Source organism: Ambystoma mexicanum, chromosome 8, assembly GCF_040938575.1.
Source record: "Ambystoma mexicanum isolate Mex_15411 chromosome 8, UKY_AmexF1_1, whole genome shotgun sequence".
Lineage (NCBI taxonomy): Eukaryota > Metazoa > Chordata > Amphibia > Caudata > Ambystomatidae > Ambystoma > Ambystoma mexicanum.
Window position 1 is genome coordinate 1,563,978,772 of NC_090929.1, and position 25,454 is coordinate 1,564,004,225.

Genomic DNA, 25,454 nt, shown 5'->3' on the forward strand with positions numbered 1-25,454 from the left:
GCCTCTTGTGGTTCCCAGTCCACCGCATAGCATTATAAATGATCATGACATGAATCTACCAAGGTGTTGCCATGGCATGTGTCATTGTGACATCCGCTGTGGCTTTGATCAGCTAACCTGAATACAAATATTCAAGCAAACTCTGCTTAGTTTCTCCAGAAACCTGAGTAATAAGCGAGTCCTTTGTGCGCAGCCCTTGGGTGACAGCGACGGATGAGTAAGGCTCCTACTGCACACATACGCTGTGCATTCCAACACAGTTCCCACTGACACCTCCGTGTGGGAGTCGCTGACACACTCGAGCATTCCTTAACGAGATGATGACACAGCAGCAGAGAACATGTCTGCGGCAGAGAATAATCCACGCCACCCCGGCGCTGAAGCCCTCCTGCTGTGGTGGAGACAATGGCGTTTGGAAGCAGCTGCTGGGCGGTAATGATAATGATGTGTTATTTATATAGCGCTTTACATAGAACATATTTACATACAATATCACCCAACTCAGGTTGGTACTCATTTATCGACCTTGAAAGGATGAAAGTTTGAGTTGGCCATGTTGGGATTCAAGCCTGCGACCTGCAGATCACCCAAAGATTGCAACAGCGAGCGCTCAACCCATCAAGTTATCTTATCAGTGGTAGCCTCTCAATGGCTCATTAAGGTGCCTCTCATTTTCTGAACTGACTCCATGAGCGATGAGGTGGCACAGGGGTCCATGCCATTCAACCTGCCTGGCAGCACATCCAGGGGGTAGATGTATAAAGACTATGGGCCTCATCACGAACTGGGCGGCATCCCAGAGGTATTACTGCTGGGTTACTGCCCATGCTAATAATGTTACCGCCAACCGGTCCGGCGCTAAAAAATGGGAATCTGTCAGACATGTTTATCCCCAGCTCTGAGCTGGGGGTAAAGACGACAGAGCCATGTTTGGGCGGGCTCTTAAATGCGGAGGTAATAGCGCTACCACTGCATTTAAGGGCTACCGCCCAACTCGTGATGAGGCCCTCTGTATAACTTACTGTTTAACAGATGCGTCTACTGCTTCCATGCATGAAAAATATAAAAAGCATTTGAACTGACTCAATAGAATGATGCCTGTGTCATTGCCATAGTTGCCAACTATCCACATGCCTCCAAGAGTACCTTGGTCCACTCCTGGATTTTTAGCCGACAGAGCTTTGAATTCTAGGATTTATAGGCCCATATTTATAATGGAAAAAGTAAAGCAACTAGCCACAGGATACAGAGTGCCGGTTGCCAAAAGGTGAGGAATGGTTGAAAGAGCTCCAGATTACATGATGGGGCCAGTTGGGAGACGAGTAATGGGATGAAATGAGCAACACACCTGCAGATTATGTTGTGAAAAGGAAGCTTGAAAGACAGTAAAGTCAGCTCTAAAATGCAATACGCCCAATCCTGGGCCTTTGCATTACACTTGGAAGTTCCAATGTATTGAAACTGGTATACCATATCCTTGACACAACCCCAAACCCTGAACAAACTCAACCCTCCCTTAGTAGCAACACAGCTCCCATTCCCCAGACTTTGCCAGGTTAGTCTTCTGTTGGGGTGGTCAGGAAGGGTCCCTTCCTTACAAGGGATTCATGTTGCTCATGCCATATTGATGACTGGGGGTGCGGTGAACTGAGTGCAGTGCTACTTTTTGTTCAGAACTGATACATATTAGCTTGCTCACACGAAGAAACATAAAGTGTTCAATCCACCAAATGTAAAAACATGCATGCAGATTAATATAAATACATGTGGCATTCATGAATCTCAATATACATGGTCTTTTCACAATGAATCAGAACACTGTGGTTAAGACTCTCTTGCAAATTGCACTTTGACTTTTAAACAGGTTTTCAGATGGCAGAAAAGCAGGTGGCTAAGTGACTTCGGCCTTCGTGGTCAGCAGCTGCAGGAAAAGCCTTGAGCTTTTATGGTCTGATAAGTCTCATGGATAGTAGATATAATATCCTGCTGTTTGACAACATGACCGAGGGAGTTTCGCTATTTATTCTGGTTAGTTGTAAAACACTGGGTAACATAGTGCCGAAGGTTATCTAGGAGTTTTCAATTGTGCGATAAAGTGAGATTATTGTAGATTGGAAAGTTTCAAGGGAACAGTGACCTGGGAAATGAGATGACGAAGTGTTTGTTCAGGTGTTGTTTTAAGTCAGGGTATGTGTGGATTGCATCTTCCGGCAGTTCAAAGAGGATGTCAACTACTTTGAGGCCAGCTATTAAAGCGAGAAGTCCTCTTATTCGTTTATCTTCCTGAGTCCATAGCGCATCAAGGTAAACATCGATTTCTCTGACTCACCATGCCCATCTGAGACCCAGACTAGTGGTATCGGTCATGTCGAATGGCAACAACGTTGGTATAGGAACGGTGTCCCTTATTGGCTACATATGTCTACCTGGGGATGGGTCTGGGCCTCTCAGCACCTGTTCCTTGCCTGAAATTACTCAAGTATTTCTGCCCGCTTTATATTTTGTTATTTTTCTGTGTGGTGGGAGTGGAGATGCAGCCTACCTGCCATTTAACTGTGTGAACCACAGTTAACGCCTGTGTGTCCCAGTTGCAGTGGGCCTTTGATGCGGCCGCCTACACCCGCTGCAGTGTCACTCGCCAGTGCAGGCCTTCGCAAAGGAAGGGATGATGGCACAGTCGCTGTGTGGGTGCCGGGCTGTGGTCCAACTCCACTTTTATTTTCTGATGCCACGAGAGTGTGGATGGTCGGCGCTGCTTGCACTTGGTGCTTTCAGCTCCCTTGCCACTGTCTGTGTGAAACGGGATATGCCATCTGAGCCCTTTTGTCTATCTCTCCAGCACAGAGACAGCCAACCGTGCACTTCAGAGGGTCCGAGACCACCTTCGTGGCCAGTTTAGCATCCGGCTTAGGACGGCTCTCTAAAAATCAATACATGTCCAAATGGATTGAGGGTTACATGAAATCTCCTTTAATTCCCAACCCCCTTCCCCACCCGTCACGTCCTGTCATTCATAACGACCCTTGCCAGATAACAACATGGACTGACTGCAAGCACAACATTACAACCATGTGCCTGTATATTTTTCCTGAAGACACCCCAGTAGCTGGTTGATGGAAAGGGGCACCCACTGTCATGAAATCACAGCAGCCGCCCCGTGGTCTCTGAGCTCCAGAAATTCCCTAACACATTATGGGGAACAATCATTCATCACCCAACACCACCAATGCCACTCTATTCTCCTTCGCCTTTGATTGTTTAGAGATTTTGCTGTCACAAATAACAGCCCACCCTGATGACATTCCAGGTTCCCCTACCCATAAACACCGAACTCGGCTGCTCCCCATCAGCTGAGATACCTCTCGTGCCCCCAAAAAACTCCAGCAACAATTCAGACCTCCATACGTTTTCCCAATGTAATATGCATGCCCTCTCCAGGACCTGCCAAATTCCCATGAGGATCTCCAGAGAATGTGTCCCCATGTATCTTTACACTGCCATCTCCCATGATCCTCCCTTCAAGCACCTTCTTTAACATTTCCACCACTGATGGTCAAAAGAAGGTTTCCTCACATTTGAGGGGAACCTCACGCTAACTTGTGAGGGAGGATGTCTAGTGATGGGAACGAAGAAGCACACAAACCACCACCATCGCCAAGAACAATTTCACAGCCATCCCATTTTTCAGCACCTTCTGCCCTTGTGCAAGAATTCAATATGCATGTCACCCGTCAGCGCTGGGCCCTCTCTGTGCACCTGGGGTGGAGTGGATTGCCATGTTCTTTATCGCTATTAAAGAAACAGGTGATGCAGCAAAGAGATCATCTCTGTTTCTCAAAAAAGAGCTACACATGCTGGAAGATGTGTACATCATTGAGCGAGTCAAAGGGACTGCCTCCTGGGTGTTGCACAATGTCATTGCTAACAAACCCAAACAACCAAACAAGGTGCGCATCTGGGAAGGCATGTGTCTACCCCAAAAAAGAAGGAGGCATCCAAAACCCAAAATAAAGGATATTGTTGGTGACCTACAAGTGGCCCACCAATTTACAAATCTGGACCTCAACCATGGTTAACACCAGATCACGCTACATATCGACTCTCAGTACATTACATTTACATCTGATGTAGGACTCCATTGCTAGGAAATGCTCATGTTTGGACTTTCTTCGGCAGCTGAAGTCTTTCAAGATACCACCAGAGATGTCCTGGTGAGGATAGTACTGAACAACAGTAACAAAATCCATTCCATTTCTGAGCACCATTCCCAGCTGAGACAAGTCTGATGATGCCTCTGAGACACTGGCCTGAACCTCAAAAGGAAAAAATGTGAGTTCAACAAAGATCACCCAGAGTGATGGAGAGTTTGGAGTGCAGAGCCGCCTTAGCAGTGCTACTGAAATTAGAAAATATGCTAGCAATGCATGGACTGCCTGAAACTCTCAAGCCAGATACCAGGCATCCATTTCGGTGCAGTGAGATTCAACAACCTCCTGGAACAACCTAGGGGTGATACATGCTCTACTAGGAGGGAAACATGTCCAACTTACTTCCTGTTGGCCTCAACCCAATGGAGACACAGAACATTTTATGGGCACCTTGAAAAAGACAAGTTTAGTTGCACAAAAACAAACATTTGCATTGAAAGGTTGGGGTACCAATTCCTGTGAGCTGACCATAGACAATGCTATAGTACTGGAAAGGAAGTTGCGCGACAATGCTAAAGATAGTGTGCGTCAAAATGCCAAGGAACCCACCATTACTAAGGATGATGAAGTTTCTTCAACAAATTCAGTATGGCGTATGAATCAACACTATCTATGGTTATAGCCAAAGAAGAAATGATGATCATTGCCCAGAGGGGGACATCAACGGCAACACAGAATACATCACATGTTAAGAAATTAAAGCAAGAAAGAATTGATCAACATCCTGAACACTGAGTAGAGCGACAGGATCCCATTGGTGATAACGGGAATGATCAAAATACAAGGTTCTTGGAAAATGAAAATGTGATGCTGTCAAATGTATCACCTGGGAGTCCAGATATGCGAATTGACATTCATCTACGCAAGACAGCAGTGACTTAGTACTGGAGTAATTATCAACCAGAACATTTTGTTGCCATGATTGCAAGTAAAAGCTAACTGCTATGCTAGGGACGAATGTGGTGACCAGGATCATCCTTCATGTCCTTGTCTCTGTCTCTTTCTCTCTCGCTCTCTCTCACTCGGCTCACACACACACACACACGCACGCACGCGCGCGCGCGCGCGCGCACGCACACACACACACACACACACACACACGCATTCTCTATTTCTCCTGTAGACGCACATCATTTGCTCTCAGAAACCAACAGACACCATCTACTTCCCTTCACACAACCACATATCTCACTTACACACAGATGCACGCACTACGTTTCCAAGTTCAACATTTCAAAAAGTGGGAGGAGAAACAAATTACTAAATTGTTCAGGGCAGGATAGGAAGATTAAGATAGACAGGGGATGCCATGGGAGATGGTTTGGCTGTGTTAGGTGTGGGAACATAGGTGTGTTCAGGCTTCTTCAGAAAGTGATAATGGAGGGTGCAATGTGGCAATGGGATGGTAATGTTTTAAGGACGCTGGTTGCCCGCTAGGTGAATGCTTGCTTATGTGTGCACGTTAGCTTGCAGAGGAGAATGCATAGAAGATGTTGACTGACATGTCTGGTGTTTGTGTGGGCGATGGGTTTCAGTTTGTCGTGAAGGCAGGATGGGGGCTTTGTCATGGTTGACTTGGTACACAATGTGGGAGGATTGCTCAGTGGCAACGTGCTCGCCTTGGAAACAAAACAACACCAAGCAACACAGGTTCGATCCCCAGTCCGTGCTTAGAAACCTCTGGGTATTAAGCGCCTTATAAATACGCAACTAAGTGACATATTCCTGTACTGCGCCTCGATAACCCTGGGCTGTGTGAGCGCTTTCAAAAAGTAAATAAAAAATAATGCAGAGGGCTTTGAAAGCAATTATTTGTGTAACAGGGAGCAAGTGTTACTGGGAGAGAGCTGGTGTGATGTATGAGCGTTTTGGGTGCAGGATGAGTCTTCCTGCTGCGTTCTTTATGTCTTGCATGAGTGGGGGGTGAGGGCGCAGTTAGAGATCCCCATGAGATCATTTCCATATTCCAGCGTGGACAGAAGAAGCATGGAGAGAAGGCACCTTGCACTGTCTCTCTAAATCTCTCTCTCACCATCTTGGTGAAATAACTTTACTTGTGGGTGGCACATGTTCAAGCATACCCCCATAAATGTCCTTGAGAATCAAAGAGTCAAAGATATATGAGCTCTTTTAAAATGAAGTAATTGTTCCTCCGAGGGATTATTAACCCCCGCCTAACATAAAACCGCCTCCCTCCTCATCTGCAGCAGCAGGTGCTTTTCTTGTTTCTGTGTTGTGTTTACAGCTGTGACAAACCTTGTCCTTCCCACTGGCCTGCTGTATGACTCACTGTGAGCAACCTGCGCTATCTTTGATAAAACACCTACACACACAAAAGACTCATTGCATATATCATAAGACTCATAGTTTCAGCTTCAGCGGGAAAAAGCAACAAAAAAGAGGTTAGAAAGTTAAGGCAAAGTAATGAAATACTCAAAACGAAAGCACATTTAGATTTAGCAGATAATGTTCTTTCCTGTTCTTCCTCCCTTCTTGGCATTGGTAGGTACAGTGCTATCAAAGGAGGAACTATATTTAGTAATTCTTCTAATGGCCTCATAATGAGTTTGGCAGTAGTGCTCAGCATGCAATATTTGAAAATACTGTCTGTTTTACCGCTCAGGAGTTTCCTTACAGAGGCCCAGAAAATCCGTCTGCTTTTGTGAGCACTAACTACTTCCAAACAAATGCATTAATGCATGGGGATAGCTCAGGGGCCACACGTTTGTCTTGGAAGCAAGACAACACAGTGTAACACAGGTGCGAATCCTGACCAACCCCTGGTATTAAGTGCGTTACAAAAGAATAATTATTATAAATGAACGAAATCGGTATTATCCAAAATGTATTACAGTATGCTGCAATAATGCATGCCTTCAGTGGGGTACAATGGACTGCAAATGGGGAAACACAACCGGGCACGCATGACTCTAAATCATGCACGCGGTTGCCCGTTACCACATCGTTAATGCATGCAGTAAAGGTAATCAAGTTTGGTGCTAATCCCAAACACATAATGAGGCCCTAAATGTCTCTATTTCTCATTTTAAGGCACCATAATCAAGACCCAGGCAGCGAGGGTGCAGCGAGGGTACAGCGAGGGTAGCTGGATGTCCTTGGGTGGTAGTTGGGATTGCTTTCAAATGATAGGATAGTTGACGGCTAAAGCTGCACTTAGAATCAGCAACTTTTTGCTACTTTGAGGTCTCACCAGGTTTGCACCACACTTGAATTTTCTAGTGCGAGGCTTCAGCACATTTTGACCTTGCAACTGTGAGGTTTCACCACACCCGAACACTGCTACTGCAAGGTTTTGCCACACTTGCGTTTGGTACGGTGAGGTTTTGCCACATTCGAATTTTGCTACTGTAAGATTTCACCACTTTGAAATGTCAATGCTGTGAGGTCCCACCACGTCTGAATTTTGCCTATATGAGATAGTACCATATTTGAGTGTTGCTACTGCAGTTTTGCACCACATTTGAACGTTCTAGTGCAAGGCATCACCACATTTTGACCTTGCAACAGTGGGGTTTCACCACATTTGAACCTTGCTACTGCAGTGTTGCACCACACTCGAACCTTGCCACTATAAGGTCTCACCACCTTAGAACTCTGCTACTGTGAGGTTACACCACATTTGAGTTTGCTACTTTAATGTTTCACCACATTTGAATTTTGCCTTTGCAGGGTTGTACCACATTTTGTATTTGCTACTGAAATTTGAATCTTGCTACTGTAAGGTTTCACCATGTTAGGGTCTGACACTCCGTAGTCTCACCACACTTGAATTTTGCCACTGTAAACTCTCACCGTATTTGAACGTCGCTATTGGGGATTTCTTCACATCTGAGTTTTACTGCTGCTTGGTTTTACCAAACTTTGCATTTTGTCACTCATGTGAAAATTGGTACTGTAAAGTTTTCACCACTTTGGATTTCTACTACAGTGAGATCTCATCATTTTCAAATATCGCTGCCATGAGACTTCACCATATTTGAGTTCTGCTACTGTGAGGTTCCACCTCACTTGAAGTTTGCTACTATGAGGTTTCACCACATTTGAGTCTGCCACTGTGAGGTCTCACCACATTTGAATTTCGCTACTGGGGGGGTTTCATCACATTTGAATCTTGCTACTGTGGGGGTCTCACTACACTTGAGTACTTGGATACTGTGGGGTTGCACCACACTTCAATATTGATACTGTGGGGTTTCACCACATTTTAGTCCCAAAGATATGTGTATGCCAACCCACACCTGAACACTCTGACCCGCACACCCCCTTGAACTGAACCCACTCAGAATTGTACCACTCTCAATCCCAACCACCAGAATGCCCTCTACCAAACCCCACCCACACCGAAATCCCGAGACCCCAACCCAAATCAAAAATCCAACCACGGGACAAGTTCCACAGGGAGACTTCCCCCCATGGGCGCTCCCTGACATATTGACTATGTCAGCACCCCACCACCACAAATCTCAGAGAAATTCCTCACCATAAGGAGTATCGACTTTGAAATAACAGACCACACAAAGAAGTTTGAAGAGGTGTAGACCAAAAGTGACAACCCCTTCCCCTCTTTGATGGACAGATGAACATGTCACCCTGCTCTCCTGCCCTTCCCCCGGTCCAATATTGCAAATATGAGAAGAGTTATTCACTTAAACAACTGTATCATCCATACCCTTAGCAGAGACTGTGAGGATAAGCACAGTGTGAGCCAAGGATGACGAAAGTGATAGTCATTTCACTTATGACTCACGTAGCAGCATAAGACACAAGGCAAATATGTATTTATCACAAAGTTACAGACATTAGGTCATACTGCGTTTAGACGTGAAGAATGTTCCTCACACTCAATAGACACTAGAAAAACAAATCATAAATAATGTATCAGCAAAATGTAATGTTGAAATATATACAAAATATAGCCCATGACATAGAAATGCTACAGCAAAAGGTATCCATTCCTCCCAAAATGGATGCCACAGCATGCATTACAAAATGAATTGCAGACAGAGGGGGTCATTACAAGGTAGGAGGTAACCATGACGCTATTAGCGGCATGGCTACCCCCTTACCGTGTACCGGGTCCGGGTTCCTTGAATGAGGAATTACCGGGCCATTCTGACCTTGGAGGGCCCGGTAATTCTTCATTGAAGGAAGCTATCCCCATTCCCATTCGAGCCCCCATAGGCTCAATTGGAATGGGGAGGGTGCTAACAACGCACCCGTTAATAACGGGCCCGTTGTTAGCACCCTGGTTTGCTCGCGGGACCGCGCTGAGGACGCCTGGTAAAACCAGGCGTCCTCAGCGGGTTCCCGCAAGCAGACTCGTAATGAGGCGGTTAGGGGTTGACGGCTCCGGCACCAATTCCAGCGCTGTTAACCCATTACTGCCATAAAGAAATACATGTTTGTTGTTCTTTACACAATTGCGTGTCTCAATCCATGAATGGCTTTATTGGGTTAGGTCACAGAAATTACCTCCTTGTCAAGTTCCCTCTCAGAAAACCCAATCCTTGCTTGCCTCAAACTTCACTGCTTGATATCTATCACCACAAACCCCTGAGACAAAATAAAGTCACCCCAGATGCGTTTTCGTCCCTGGAACAAATGACAAATCCAAGACCTCTGAGAAAAGGCAAGCCATCACAAGCCTATAACCACAGTGAGGCATCAGCCACTGTGTGTTGCCACACACCAATCTATCCCTAAGGCCAAAAAAAGAAGTCACGCTAGGAGGGCCTCACCCCCGAACAAAGGACAAATCAGAGACCACTGGGACAAAGCAATCCACAGCAAACCAGTAACCCCTTGGAGGCACCCAACACTATATGTAACCCTGCATCAATTTATCTAGTTCAACAACCGTCTAACACCACAACTCACCTGCCCTGATCAAAACCAACATGAACTAACAACAGAGAGACCCAAATAGGGAGCCAGCTACCAAAATAATCTAACACAATACCAGACCTTCTGTAGAACAACGAGCCAGAACAGTCCTGAAATTCCGTGACCACAAACATGCACCGATACAATAAGGAAAATGAAACAAGAATGGAAAACAGACCAAGAAAGAGGAATGAAACCATACCCATGTCACCCTTGTGGAACAACGGGAACTACCCAGCAGAATTTGCAACACCTCAAAATCTCTATCAACCACCTCTAAACGAACTAAAGATACTGACTAAGACAAGAACAAAAACATCATACACCTCCCGCTACCTCTACACAAACAATCCAACTACACAGGCAAAACAAACAACCCACAACAAAGGACGCAATGATCTTAGAGTGTAACCCACCAGACTACCAAACCTCCCACCCAACATCTTTGGAAAGACTTCCACAAGAACCAGAGCTAAGCTAGAATCACTAACCATTCACACCCGTAGATAACCAGAGATTGGAAAAAGGACCATACAGACAACCAAACACCCCACTACTATGAATCAGAAATAAGAAACCCATTGTGCAACTTAATGGAACTCTTCAAAAAGGGATAGATGCCCCAATGGAACACCCATCAAATAACAGGTTGACTTAAGAGAGAACCAAACAATCTATGGTCCCCAGCCCAACCGAAACACGTGAAATGATACCTATCAAAGAACAAGCCAACTCACACACACTACACAGCAGCCTAATCAATGTATGATCTATGGCAAAGCATAAAACAGAAATCTATGACCGCTTAAGCGAAGGCACCAAAGACGCGCTCTTCCTCACAGAAACATGGCTATCTGACAACTACAAAGTAATCGCCCACAGAGCCATAACTGACAACTACAAACTAATACATTCTAACAGAGAAAACCGAAGAGGAGGAGGAATCGTATCAATGTACAAAAATCACATCTGCTCTACATCACCCCCCTCAACCGACATAGAAGAATGCAAATCACTCTTAACCAATGTCAAGCTCAGTGAAGTGACCAATTCAACCTACTGTTCCTCCTGATCTACAGATCACCCTCCTACAACCCCAACTTTGCCACAAATCTCACTGATGCCATAGCCATCCTCTCTGCAAACCATGACAACTTAATTGTTCTGGGGGATTTCAACATTTGGTACAAAAGAGAAAATGCAACCACAGCAAACTCCCTCATCACCCTACTGAAATCCCTCCATTTCAAACAAATAGTAAACGGTCCCACCCACACCATCTAGACCCAATATTCTGCAGAGATGGACTCTCGACGGTTGCCCCACCAGTACCAATCATATGGAGCACCCACAATATGACCCTGTTCACCATCAAAATCCCGAACCGCATCATGCTCACAAAATCTAGGGGGCAAACAAAAGAAACTGGAAAAGCCTGGAGCTGGAAAGACTAGCAAATATATTGAAATCTACCAAACCAGATACCTCCCAGGTAAATAGAATGGCACTGGACTCAGTGAAAGAGAAGCTTGACACCTGGATCACAGACACGCTAGATCAATTAGTAGCTGTAAAACTCTTCAAATCCACCCCAAAGAAAATCGAAGCGAGATGTTCATAAAAGAACTGAGGGAACTCAAAAAACAAACCGCAAAATGGAAAATCTATGGAGAAAACACTAAAACCATCTGGACAAAAACAAATACCAATGACAAATTCGAATGTACAAATCAGCAGTCCTGAAAGACAAAAAAGCATATGACACTGCAAGAATCCAATCGGCAAAAAACCTACAAAATGAATTGTTCAATATCATTATGGAACTAAAAGACCAAACTTCTTGCAATAACTGCATCGCAAAACCTCTGTGACAACATCACAACCCCAACATCTAAGAGCAAAAATAGAAGTAATACAATGAAACCATCAATGCAGGATGCACTACCACAAACCACCTCCAGAATGCCCAGGAATCAGCACTCCATCAATTACCACAGCACTCGATTCAATCCCATAAGCAATGAAAATGTTGACAAACTAACATAGGACAACAAACATTGCTGGATCACCTAGTGACCCATGCCTACTGGGTATTTATAAAAAACTCCTCAACCACAGAACTCCCAGCCTTATAATTCAGACTACTAATTAATCTATCCCTTAAAATGGTAGTAGTACCTAAATTATTCAAATCAGCGTGCATCAAACAGGAAATACAGAAGACCCTACCAACTACAGACCTATGGAATGTGGCATAAAAAACGCTGCACTGCACTATAATGGCTGAAATCTTTCCTCACCAACCAAACCGAAAAAACACACCTACTGCCATTTACATCAAACACTAAAAACACCACCTGTGGTGTACCATAAAGATCAATACTCTCCCCTCTTCTTTTGAACATCTAAATGTCCTCCCTAATGAAACTCATTCAAAGCCAATGGACTGACAACCTACAGTTACGCAGATGACACCCAAGTCATCTTCAAGACCCAGACAACACCCTCAACAATTGTCTCACCGACATAAACACCTGAATGACAAACAACAACCTGGCGCGAAATCCGACCAAAACAGAAATAATGATCTCCCCACTGGAAGACAATGCAACACAGGCATACCTGAGCTGGCCACCGAGCATGGGAACCCAACCAGGGACATCGACAGTGATAACAAATCTGGGACTTCCCATGGACAAGGGCCCCTTTCTAGAACCACAAGTCAATGCAATAGCACAAAACTCAATCTATCTCCTACGATTAATAAGAGATCCCCCAATACCTCCATTTTCCACACAGAACCCTTGTGATCATCTCCTTGGTATTATGAAGACTAGACTATACGAATAGTCTCTACTTTGGAATGCCAGAAAGCGCACAATAAATGACAAGGCATCCGATCTAATGCAGCAATACTACTCCTGAGACAAAATAGAAAAGACCACATCACACCGGCCCCGAGAAGTCTGCAGTGGCTTACAAGTAAAGAAACACATTGATTTCAAAGCTCTCTGCATCACCCGCAAGTCATTAAATGGACAAGGAGCCGAATTCCTCAAAGCTAAAATCATCCATTACCAACCAGAAAGTGGCCTTGGCAACGGAGGCCCTTTAAGGGCATTTTATTTTTATTTTTATTCTATTCTTTGTTTGCAGACTAGCACTCTGTTTGCTTTGTCCGTGGCTCTACTCCCCTGCTCGCTTCCCCTGACCACCTCCCTGCACCGCTCAGCTCCCACCTTCAGCACTCCCTGATTGGCCTGTTGTTTCCAGGAAGCCTAGCAGTTTTAGATTCCTTGCTGTGGCAGGCCCCTTTTTACTCTCTCTCTCTCTGGCTCCGGTGGTCTGGTGTGCATCACCAGTCCCTCCATCTTAAGAGGTGAGGCCTTGGCAACACAGGCCCTTTAAGGGTATTTTATTTTAATGATATTCTTTGTTTGGAGATTACCACTCCATGTGCTTTCTCTGTGCCTCTGCTCGCCTCCTCACTTTCCCTGACAACTCCCTGCATCACCCAGCTCCCGCCTCCCGCACTTCCTTGCAGTTGCTGCAAGTGGATCTAGATCACGTGGCCTAAGCCCTGCCCACCTGTCAATAACTTTAAACTATTGGTGCCTACCTGTTTTGCCATCCTTCTCCCCTATTTAAGCAGCCCTCCAGCCTCTTTTCCTTTGCAGTTGGTGAGTAGGTGCAAGTGGAGCTTACCTCACATGACCTAAGACCTGCACAACTGTCTATCACATTAAACTGTTGATGCCTTCCTGCTTTGCCACCCCTTTTCCCTACTTAAGTAGCCATCCTACCTATTTTGCTTTGCAATTGTTGAGCAGGTGCAAGTGGGTCTAGGTTGCATGGCATAAGCCCCACCCACCTTATTAGTCTTGCCTCTTCCTTTCTGCTCTTAACTCTAAGATCAAGGGCGTCTCTCGCCCAGGCATCCGAAGTGAAGGGCAGATGAAGAATATGGCAGTTCCTGTTTGGACCTGTTCAGATCTGGTGAACCCAGGGCCTGAACCCCTGCTCAGACAACAGGTAAGCACACGCTGACATGTGTTTTCAACCTCCATCCCCACAGGCCATCCCCACCATCACCAGGCAATGCCAACGCCAATGACATCACCCCTCCTCTAAGGCATGGACTCTGCAATGCTGCTACCTCACCCACATAAGCCCCAAGCCCATCAACACCCTCTCACCGTCCACAGCACAGAAGTTGATGCTCACCAACGTCCGCTCATCTATCACCCATGCAGCAGACATTGGCGACCTCATCAGTACACACTAACTTTGTGCCATCTTAATCACAGAGACCAGGCTGACACCCACCTCCATCCACATCCTATAAGTACTTGTCCGTGATGGCTACAGCATCCAATACAGAGACGGGGAGAACAAGACAGGCGGAGGCCTCACAGTCCTCCACAAGACCTTGTGGCCCCTGTACCAGACTTGATGTCGACAACATTAGCTCCTTTAAAGTCCTCTCCTGCCACTTCCCACTCTCCCCGACGGACACAGTCACCTTCCATCTCATCTACAGACCACCCAACACCACCTCGATCGGAGACTTCACTGACCTGGTCACCACCATGTCCCTCACACAGGCCAACAACATCTTCCTAGGCGGCTTTAACATCCCAGGCCACCAAACTGATGAAGGAAGCTCTACTTGGCCTTCTCGACACCCACAGCCTTATACAGCACATGAAAGATCCAACACACGAGAAAGGTAACATTCTCAACCTAATCATCACTGCTCTATCTTACATCCACAGCTCTCCTCTCCCACTTGACTGATCTGATCTAGCTGGGCCTTTCTTGCGCACCACCCCTGTCAATCACTCCCAGCAGAAACCCATCAGACAAACCTTCAGGTCCTTCAAGAACTTCCAGGTGGAAGCCCTCATGGAAGACCTCACCAACCTCCACCTTACACGACCAAACACCCCCAACTGAACTGTGACTATCTACTGGTAGCACTTAACTCCGGCCTGTCAGCCTCCATCAACCAACACGTGCCTCTGGAACAATGGACCTGCCAACCAAAACCTTCAGCACCCTGGTAGATGCAATAACTCAATCTCAGCAAAAGAGTCATCAGGAAACAAGAGAAAACCTGGCGCCACTCCAGGACCGCATGGAACCTGGCACTCCTCAAGGAACTCCGAGCAACCCGCCGACAACTAATCAACTGTTGTGTGCTCACTTGCCGAGCAACCCGCCGATAACTGATCAACTGTTGTGCGCTCACTTGCTGCTTGCCGCTTGCGGCATGCCCCCCCTTGGTTGCCGGGTGCTTAGTGCCAGTTGCTGTGATCTTGCTTGGGCACAGCGGGGTCCCATGCCTGGTGCACGTGCTCCCGCATTCCTTCCCTGGCTCCCTAAGGCTGCGTGAATGGCACTCCTGAACGATGCTGCAAAATGCGCAGCATGACACCAAAGTAATCCTGGCAGTATCTAAATGCCCAACCTATGGACAACACCGCTTCTCAGTTGTTCTGTGGGTAGCATTTTGTTTTTGCATGTGTTTTTGGATACTTTGGCTTCTGGATTTCTTGGCTTTGCATTTTTGGATTGCTGCTGTTTTTTCCCTTGTCGGCTTTGCTGCATTGGATTTTTTCTGGACTATAATTGGATTTGGACCCTGGAATTTTGGTTTTTGGAACTGCTTTTGGATTTTCTCCTGGATTCTTTAACTTTTGAACATTACACTTGGTGTGACTCTTTTTTCTACCTGGAAGTCTGGTGAGACTGTGGAACTATTTACATTCACGTAGCTTGCGCCCTTGTGCCGTTCGGGTTAAGTTGCCTCATATTGTATTCCTTGGAGACTCTCAGTAGAGGATCTTTTCTTCAAGGCTCGCCTATTCCTGAATCAGGTATGCAATGTATACGGGGAGGGGGTTACGTGTATATATAATAGTACCGACTCTGTGTGACTAATTCCCTGTGTCCTTCTGGCTACCGAGTGCCAGGCAGTGCTGTATCCAGTCTCACCTTTTTCCCCAATTTCTGGCCAGGGATTTCTTTGTTCTTCCCTGGCTGGTACTCAGGAAAGAAGGCATAGGTTAATCTGGGACTTTAGTTCACGACATCAACACAGCCAAGGCCTCCTTCTATCAGAATACCAAAGCAGAAGCCGACAACAAAAAAAGAGCCCTCTTCAAAGCGGTCAAGCACTGCACCAACCTACTGCCTGACCCTGTCATACCACACTGCATTGGAAAATCCACAGCCATCAACACCTTCTTCATTGACAAAATCAGCAAAATTTGCCAGCGCATAGACACCAGCTGTGCATCCACAGACCCACTTCAAGTCCCTCCTTGTGAAACTTCCACACCCTGGACAACATTCAGGACACTCTCGACAGAGGACCTGGTAGAAACCCGAAGAGGGAGACCCAAACCTGGCTCTTGTTACACCCATCCCACTCTGAGCCTGGAGACGGAGAAACAAAAGATGTACATCGCTTCTGGGCCCTTTATCCCCATCACTGATGTATCGCAGGTGTGAAAAGCACTACTCACTCAGACAACCATACAGACCATACCCGAATGACAGTATTGCGGATATGACAGCTAGAGCGATAATGGCCTTTAAGATGGGAGTCAATGAAGGTGAAACTGCTAAACTACAGGTTATTCAGAACAGTGCTGTCTGGGCTCTTGTAGGACTAAATAAAATGACCACATTTCAGAGGCCAGGAGGAGCTTACACTGGCTCCCAGTGGAAGCCAGGATACCTTTGTGTTTGTTAACTATAGTCCACAAATCCCTGGATGGCTTGAATCCACAATATCTAGCACAAAGGATCAACAAGAAGCCTGTGCTGAAGAATTTGACATCCGATAATTCTAATTTGCTGGTGATAACAAGAGATAAATTAGCTCAAGCGAACAAGAGTGCTTTTCACACAGCAGCTCCTAGACTCTGGCACTCAATCTCGCCTGAGCTCAGAAGGGAGGAATCACTGGCTACGTTTAAGAAGAAATTGAAGTCCCATCTTTTTAAATAGTCTCCCAGTGTTTAGTAGTCATTGCAGGTATTCTAGGTTAGTCCTACTTTTTGTCCACTGTCTGTTTTCTTTTTTTAGGGGTTACACTCTGCGCCCGTATGCTTCCGGGCCTGTTTGGTTTGTGCGGTTCAAATTTAATAAAGTAAAGTAAAGTATTGAAGAGATACAGCTGCCATCAATTGAACAAGTTGACTGACTGCAACCTCGAAGAACGCTGATGTTGTCACAACTGACATCATGACATAGGTACATTAGACATGAAGCACATAGACATCCATTCACAAAGTTACGCAAGCATTTATCTTTATTGCTGAGACACGAAGAAACTGCTTGTTGACGCTTCACCGCAGCTAACATGGGCGGCAATGCGAATAACGATGAAAGCCATAGTAATATTGGATTGAATAGGAAAAGCAGGATGAACTCTTGAACACAGGGAAGAGCTGACAGACTGATCAGACCAGGCTTCCAGCGTGGACACTGTGCACAGCCTCGGCAAGGACACTGCGAGAAGAAAGGTTTCAAGTTAACAGAAGAGATAGGACACCTGCAGCCAAAAATCCTCATAATTGAAAGCAAGAGAAGTCTATTTCATGGTCCCTATACACGTGATCGGAACCTACAAGACAGAGCCTATTCATTCGAGCCAGACAGAGGTGTCCATTCCCATCGAACCCAAGGCAGGAGGATACAAAAGTTATACAGGTTTAAAGCCGAATGTTCTGTCTCAAGGCCTAGGTGATCATAGATGGTAACTTATTGGGAATATGCAGCACCTTCTGGGTCCTTCCCACTATCTTGAGTTGTTACACTTGGTCTGGTAAATGTCCAAAGCTCGAACGCTGAGAAGACCCTTTCTTTCCAATCCCTAATCACCTTCCACGTTAAGCTTACACTATGTTGCATTGGCCAATCACCTTAAGCTAAGCTGTAACTTTGTATTCGCAACACATAGAGGTGGTCTCAGGAGGAGCCACCAGATACGGCTCACCCAATTGTTGCACTAATCCCCTATGGAATATGTATATAGTTCGCCTTACTAACCAATCCCCTTCCCTGTTAGGTTTTTGGGACGTAACCTCATTTTTGTGACTTCACAGGTTAACAAAACTGGAAGACAGCCCACACAAATAAGAAACTAATGTCGCACATTGGGAAGAATCACAACCATAAATATATGAAGAATCAATTCCTAACAATGAATGAAACAAGTCAAAAACATTAAAACCCTCCTGATGATCCTCCACAAGAGGTGGTGAAACACGCGTAGAGGTATCAAAAGACACCAAAGAGGCATCAAGAGATACAAACAAATATGAGACTCAATGATCAGAATTGAGTAAAGATATAGAAAGGCATCAAATTAAAGAAACTTTACGAGGAATACTAAGGAATAAAATCCATTCAGACCTCAGGAATTTCACAAACAATAAAATAACTAAGCAGTTAATTACTTGTCTTTGGAATATGTTTACCTGATAAAAGGAACAGTAAAACCTTGAATTGAAACGGAATACAACTTGTTACTGATTTGTTCAAAATTATCGTTGTTTTCTGGCGCAGTCAAGCAGACAGCCACACAACCATTCAGTTTTCAACTAACTCTGAAGTGATACTTGTCTGAAGAGATATCCTCTGAAATTCTGACTTTCCTGCAACTGACCCCTATCCTGACCTGCCTACAGCTGGCTCCTAGACCACTAGGATTCCTCTTCTGCCACAGAAAACCCACTTTGATGATAAGTTTCTGTCTTGAAATCTGTAACTGTAAGTGTTGAAAGTACTTATTGGTAAATGAGTTGTTGAGTAACTTTGGCTCTGTAATAGAATAAGTTACAACGTGTCTAAAAGTTGATACTTATCTTTAAATTGCATGTTGCTCCTTCAAAACGTACAGAAGTTATTTTACTAGCTTTGCATTGCGTTTCACTCTTCTAAAAGTAATATTGTTGGTAGAGTTGTATCATTTTTAAAGTGAATGAGTGAAAAAGCTGACCAATAGGCTTTACCCACCTTCATTAGCTGTGTGCGCTTCTAAATGTGTGTTATTGGGTTTTGCTTTCCTTGATCTACTTTAGTGCATTTCTTAAACAGTCTTGGAGTTGATATTTGTCTTTGAGTTGTTTGTAGCTCCTCTTAAAAGTATGAGTTCTTACTTACCGTTGAATTGCTTAATGCCATTCTTAAAAGTATAATAGGTTACTTACGTACCTTGAATAGCTTTGCCATTCTAAAAGTGTATAATTGGGTTATGCTTTCCCTGAACTGCTTTAGTGCACTTCTTAAATAGTCATAACGTTTCTACTTACCGTAGAACTGTATATTACCCTTCTGAAAAGTATAATTGGTAAAACTGTCTATTCCTATCAAAGAAATAGTGTAATACGTTTATATACCAATAGGTTATACTGACCTTGAATAGCTGCTGCTCCTCTAAAGCTGTATCAACGGGTTGTGCTTTCTCTAAATTTCTTTAGTGCACTTCCAAAATAGTTTCACAAGGTTCTTACTTGTCCATAAGTATCTTACTGGAAGTTAATTTACTCCCTCTGAACTGTGTTCTAAAAAGTACCATTGGTGTGTAACTGTATATATTCATAATAGAAGAAAGTTACATATGTTGGAGAATAAACGCGTAACAGTTTTGGTCTAATTAAGGGTATCTATAACTGAATAACACTGTATATTGGGACCAATAGGGCTTACTGCCCATGAATTACTTATTGCATTCTGAAAGTATACCTAACCTGGTTTTACTCCCGAAGAATAGCTTAATGGCATTCTGAATGTGTTATAGGTTTGATTCACCTTGACTGCTTATTGTAATCTAAATAAGGTTTACTTTGGTTTGTATACCATAAGCATTGACTTGGTTTTTATCATTGTGTTTATATAATATGTAACAGTACTGACTTTCCCCAAAGATGTATCTTTGCCTACATGTATTTAAAATAAAACCATTATTTTTACAATACATAGTGTTTCAGTTTACTTTGGACCATATGTATGCTACAATTTCTTTGTACCTTCCCACAGCCCTCTCTCCCTTCCAGGATAAGCCTGATTGCTCTTTCTGCACTACCAAATATTCTCACGTGGTACAGGCTTACAGTAACAGTGGAGTTCATACTGCCTCGGATATGGTTTTATGAAGCCCTTAGTTGGACTTTAGAATTACTGTCCTAACACTATCACCCCATCACCCATCTTCCCTTCCTGGGTAAGGGTAAGATCATAGAGAAAGCAGTAGCTGCGCAACTGCAGCAACACATCAACACCAACAATCTCCTCCAAAACCTACCAGTCCGGGCTCAGACCCAGATGCAGCACGGAGACAGCAATCATACAGGTGGTCGTCGACACCTTCACAATACTTGATGATGGCCACCCCAGCCGCCTGGTTCTACTTGACCTCTCGGGCACTTTCAGCACAGTGCAGGGGGATCAGCAACCTTGTCCTACGCTGGTTAAAGTCCTACCTTGCCAACCACCAGCTGTTTGTTCAGATGACTCCTGTAGATTTCCAATGCTGCCGTCACCTGTGGAGTCTCACAGGGTTCCATCTTCTCTCCAGTGATCTTCAATCTATACATGTATCTGCCGGGAGCCCTCCTAGCCACACACAACATCACATCCACCAATACGTCACTGACACACAGTTATACCTCTCAATCGACTCCATCAAGGACATCCATATGCTCAAAACCTGCCTCTTGCTGATCCAGTCTTGGATGCCCAGTGCATACCTGAAGCTCAACCCCCCCAAGACCGATTTCCTACTCCTCACCAACAACACCGAACATCCAGACATACAGACCTGGCTATCAACCATGAACTCTGAGTGCTGCAAACCCAAGCTCACCTCTTGCACCAAGGCCCTAGGGTTCCACATCGACAAACATCTCTCCTTCAAGACATACATAGCTAAGAAAACCCAGACAGCTTAGTATCTGATCTCCCTCCTGTGGAAAGTCTGCCCGCCGGACAGCTTTAAATCCACCGTTCAAGCAGTGGCCCTATCTTCCGGCAAGGGGGCAGTGCACTCCTCAGAGGCCTCCCGTCGTCCTCCCTTGTTCCCCAGAGAATTGTCCTACACACGGCTGCACGCCTCATTAAGGGTCTATACAGATACGACCTCATCACCCTGGCCCTAATCGACCTTCACTGACTTCCACTGCATGCACAAATCACCTTCAAGTCTTTCTGCATCATCTATAAGGCAGTTGCCCTCAAGTAACTCAGCTACCTCGCAGAGAAACTCAGCATCTCCGGCGAACAGCACACTACCAGCAGCCAGGACACGTGCAGACACCACTGCAAAAAGGAAAGGACCAGAAAACAAGCCTTCTCTGCCTGCGCCCCAAGACTATAGAACCTCCTCTCCATCAGCATCAGATGTGCCCCTACGCTCCTACAATTCAGAAAAGAACTCATGACCCACCTCTTCAAGGAGTCTCTCATCCTCAACACCGAAGCCATCACGTTGCCCCTCGCACCACCTGACTGACTAGACACTACCCGCCCCTCTCCTCCCTGCCACCCGATACAGCTGTACCCCTCCTCTGTGCCCCTCTGTATCCTACACCCGCTGTATATCTGTTCTGTTGTTACCTCTGTTGTTACCTCGGAAAAGTGCTCCATTATGCATCTGTACTGTTGTATACCTCTGTAAAGTGCTCTGTTATGTATCTGTATTGTTGTATACCTGTCAGGGATGTCATTTTGGGGTTGTTAGGTTAACTGTGACCCCTGTGTTCTTTCATGCAACCCCAAATAAAAAATAAAAAAATAACTTTTTTAATTTTGTGTTTATTTATTTCAAAAACAGGAGCTGGGCTGCGGTCAGTGGCGATGGCAGAGCGGGTGGTTGGGTGTTGTGACTAAGAGCTTGTGCCACAGGGCTCATGCCTAGTCACATGTGGTGAGTCACATGATCCCCACATCACGTGACCCAGTTAATAAATAAGTTTAGCGGCTTCCTGTTTGCCAGTCTTGACCATCTCTTAGGTGCGCTGATGCTGGCAAGATGGTAAGTGTAATGGTATTGCTGGCAAAAATAGTTTAGTATCCGAGTCCATCCTTCCTTAATAGCTGTGCCTTTCACCTCAAACGCCTGTTTCCTCTTGAGAGCTGCTGTCCTCGTCATATGGAGCAATTAATATATGGGGAGGAGGCTGTTATTCAAGGACCAAAGCTTGTGCCCGTATTTTGCTTTGTGTTACCGTTGCTCCCCTCTGTTGCGAAGTTGAAGCGGGCTTGTGGCATCTCTCACTCAACACTGATGTGTTAGCTATTAGCCTATGCCAGGTTGAAATGTGTGTTGCAGGTCAATCGCGGCCATGCGTATTACCGTGAGCCCCCTCCCACTACAGACTCACACGGAGAACGATGTGTGCAGTTCGGGCTCCCTGGTCGCTCTGCCGTGGCCGGGAACACCCTGTTTATTTATAGGCACGTGGCGGAGTGCAACGTCACTCTGCTGCGTGCTGAACCCTTAAAGGGGCAGCACTACACTCCTCCTTTTTCATGAGGACAACAACAAACAGCATAAAATTACTTTCAGTAACACACAATACTCACAGCAAACCAAAACCCACAACAGACCCCTTTAATGACAACCACCCAGACCCCAGTACTAACTGCAGCCTCCGGGAAGGTTACTCCTGAATCAAGACTCCAGTACATATTCACTGAGGTGAACAGGTTTCCCTCGCCCTGTCCTCAGGGGGTACCTCCTGCCAGCCTCCCAGATAGGGACTCCCTCGGCGGTACTCTCTCTGTCTGGAGAGCCGGGGGAAGGAGCCACACCCCGCCCTCATCTGAAACCTCCATCATGTCCCGGTTTTGGGTCACCTCCGCCCGAGGCTCCCCCAGTCTTTTAAAGAAGCTGGCGTTTCAAGTGACGGACGCCGTACCATCAGAGGCTGTTACCATAGACCCCTTCACTACGTTCATCGGCTCCGGTTCATATGTCAGTGACAGCTTCCCGTGGGGGTGCCGATTCTTCATAAGTAACCCATCCCTGGGAACAAACTGCTGAGGCCCTTCCGAAGGTTCTCCTGTTCTGTCCTTAGCTTCCGGTCCCGTTCCACTTGTTGATCATTGATCACAGAGGGTTCCTTCTCCCCCATCTCGGGCAACAGCCCTCTCGAGCACCGTCTGAATAGAGCTTCCACAGGCGCCACCCCGTAGGTGTGTGCGGGGTGGCCCTGTACACTCGCAGAAACTGGTTTAACGCTGTCTGCAAACACTGGCCTTGCCTGTGCGATACGGAATACTTAGGGTCCTCATCAATATTTAGAGTCCTCATCATTCTCTCAGCCTCGCCGTTCGCCCTGGGCTGTAGCGGAGAGACATTCCTTTTTTTATTTTTTTATTTTTTTATTATTTTATTGATTTTACAACAAACAAAATGTAACTTACACTCCCGACATTTTCAGTTACAACTATCATGTTATACATTCCAGACTTTCTTCTTAATGTCTTCCCCCCTGCCTTCCCCTTAAGCTCGAGCTTTTCTCTCTGCACTTCTGGCTCCCCTTACTCAGGATTAGTCCTCTTCCTGGCTCCCAGGCAAGTCATCATCACTGGGGTCATTTTGGGTATACCCATGCAACGAGGCTACCAATTGTCTCCACTCCATCAATGGCCCCACTTCCTCCCCCACCCCTCTGATTGCCGCTTCGTACCATGCCACTGTCTCCGCGTCTGCCCACTTTAGGAGATCCTTCCACCATATCTCTAATCTGGGTCTGTGAGCGGCCTTCCAGCTCATAGCAATTTTTCTCTTGCCCAGAATATATGCCAGGTCTTTAAGTTTACATACATGTCTCAGGTTTCGCAGCCTGGTGAATCCCCCCAGCATAAACGCCCATAAGGATTCCACCTCTACTTTAGTTCCCTTCTCAGATAGCTTGAGTTTCATTTCCCCCCAGAATTTCCCAACCTCCGGGCACACCCAGAACATGTGAATCATCCCTGCTCCCTCCTCTCCACACTTGGGGCATTTGTGTATCCCTGCATTTCCAAATGTTGCTATCATTTGGGGGGTCATGTCTGCTCTGTGGGTTACATATAGTTGGATCTGTTGTAGCCTGGCATTTCTGGACACCTTCTTGTGATATCTTTGGGCCCTCTCCCATTGCTCATCTTGCATGGTCTCTCCCGCCTCCTCCTCCCAATCCCTTCGCAATTTGAGCGGCTGTTTCCCCACTCTTGATATTGTTAATTCGTATATCCTTGATATTTCATGCCCTCCCTCCGAAATGTCATACATCGTTTCAATGGCAGTATCCGATTGTTCTGCTAGCGTTATTTCGGACCACCTTTCTTTCACCCTCTTGATTATTCTACTGTATGTGATGTGCTGTCCCGCATGTACCCCGGTTTCATCCATTATTGTTTGGAAATCCATTTGCCTCACCCTCCTGCCAGACATCCCCCAGGGTGGCTAGGTCCACTGGCTCCCAATATTTCCGGATCGCTTTTCTTAGTTTGTCATCTGCACCACAGAGCGCCACGAGTGGCGCCTGTGGGGAGCACGGGGTCGGGCCTCCCATGGTACGGCACGCTTTGTGCCAGACCTCCCAGCCCAGTGTCAACAGTTTCGGCCTACCCTGCCTCTCTACTTTGGGTAGCCATACTAGTTCTCGTAGAAAGTATGGGGCACTATTATCCCACAGAAGCCTAGATTCCGCTGTCTCCTCCTCCGCCAGCCACCTGGCGACATATTGTAGTTGCACTGCTAGGTGGTATATCTCAAAGTTCGGTAAATGTATCCCCCCTCTGTCATACGCATTCTGTAGTTTCCACAGAGCCACCCTCTTTTTTGTGTTGTGCCACAGGAGCCCCCTGCACAGGCTGTGTAATTTGGTAAAAAAGCGCATGGGCACCATGTGTGGGATGTTTGTAAAGAAATGCAATAGCCTAGGCAGGACCACCATTTTCAGCAGGGCTGCCCTCCTCACCATGGCCAGGGGAAGATTTTTTCAAAACTCCATGCTATTCCTGACACCCTCCACTGTTTTCTCTGTGTTGTACTTGTGCTCCGCCATCGCTGTATGGTATATTTTGATCCCCAGGTATCTAAACGTTTTGGTCTGCCAGGCTATCTGCAGGGTGGGTAGGTTCACCTGCGGTATACCTTTATATCTACCCAGGGGGAACATACTCGATTTCTTGGGGTTGACCATTATCCCGGATAAAGCCGCATATCGCTCCATCACTTCTAGGATGTACTGCAGGTTCTCCTCCGGGTAGCTCAGGTACAGGAGCATATCATCTGCATACAGTGATATCAGATACGGTCCCCCTCTGGTGCACACC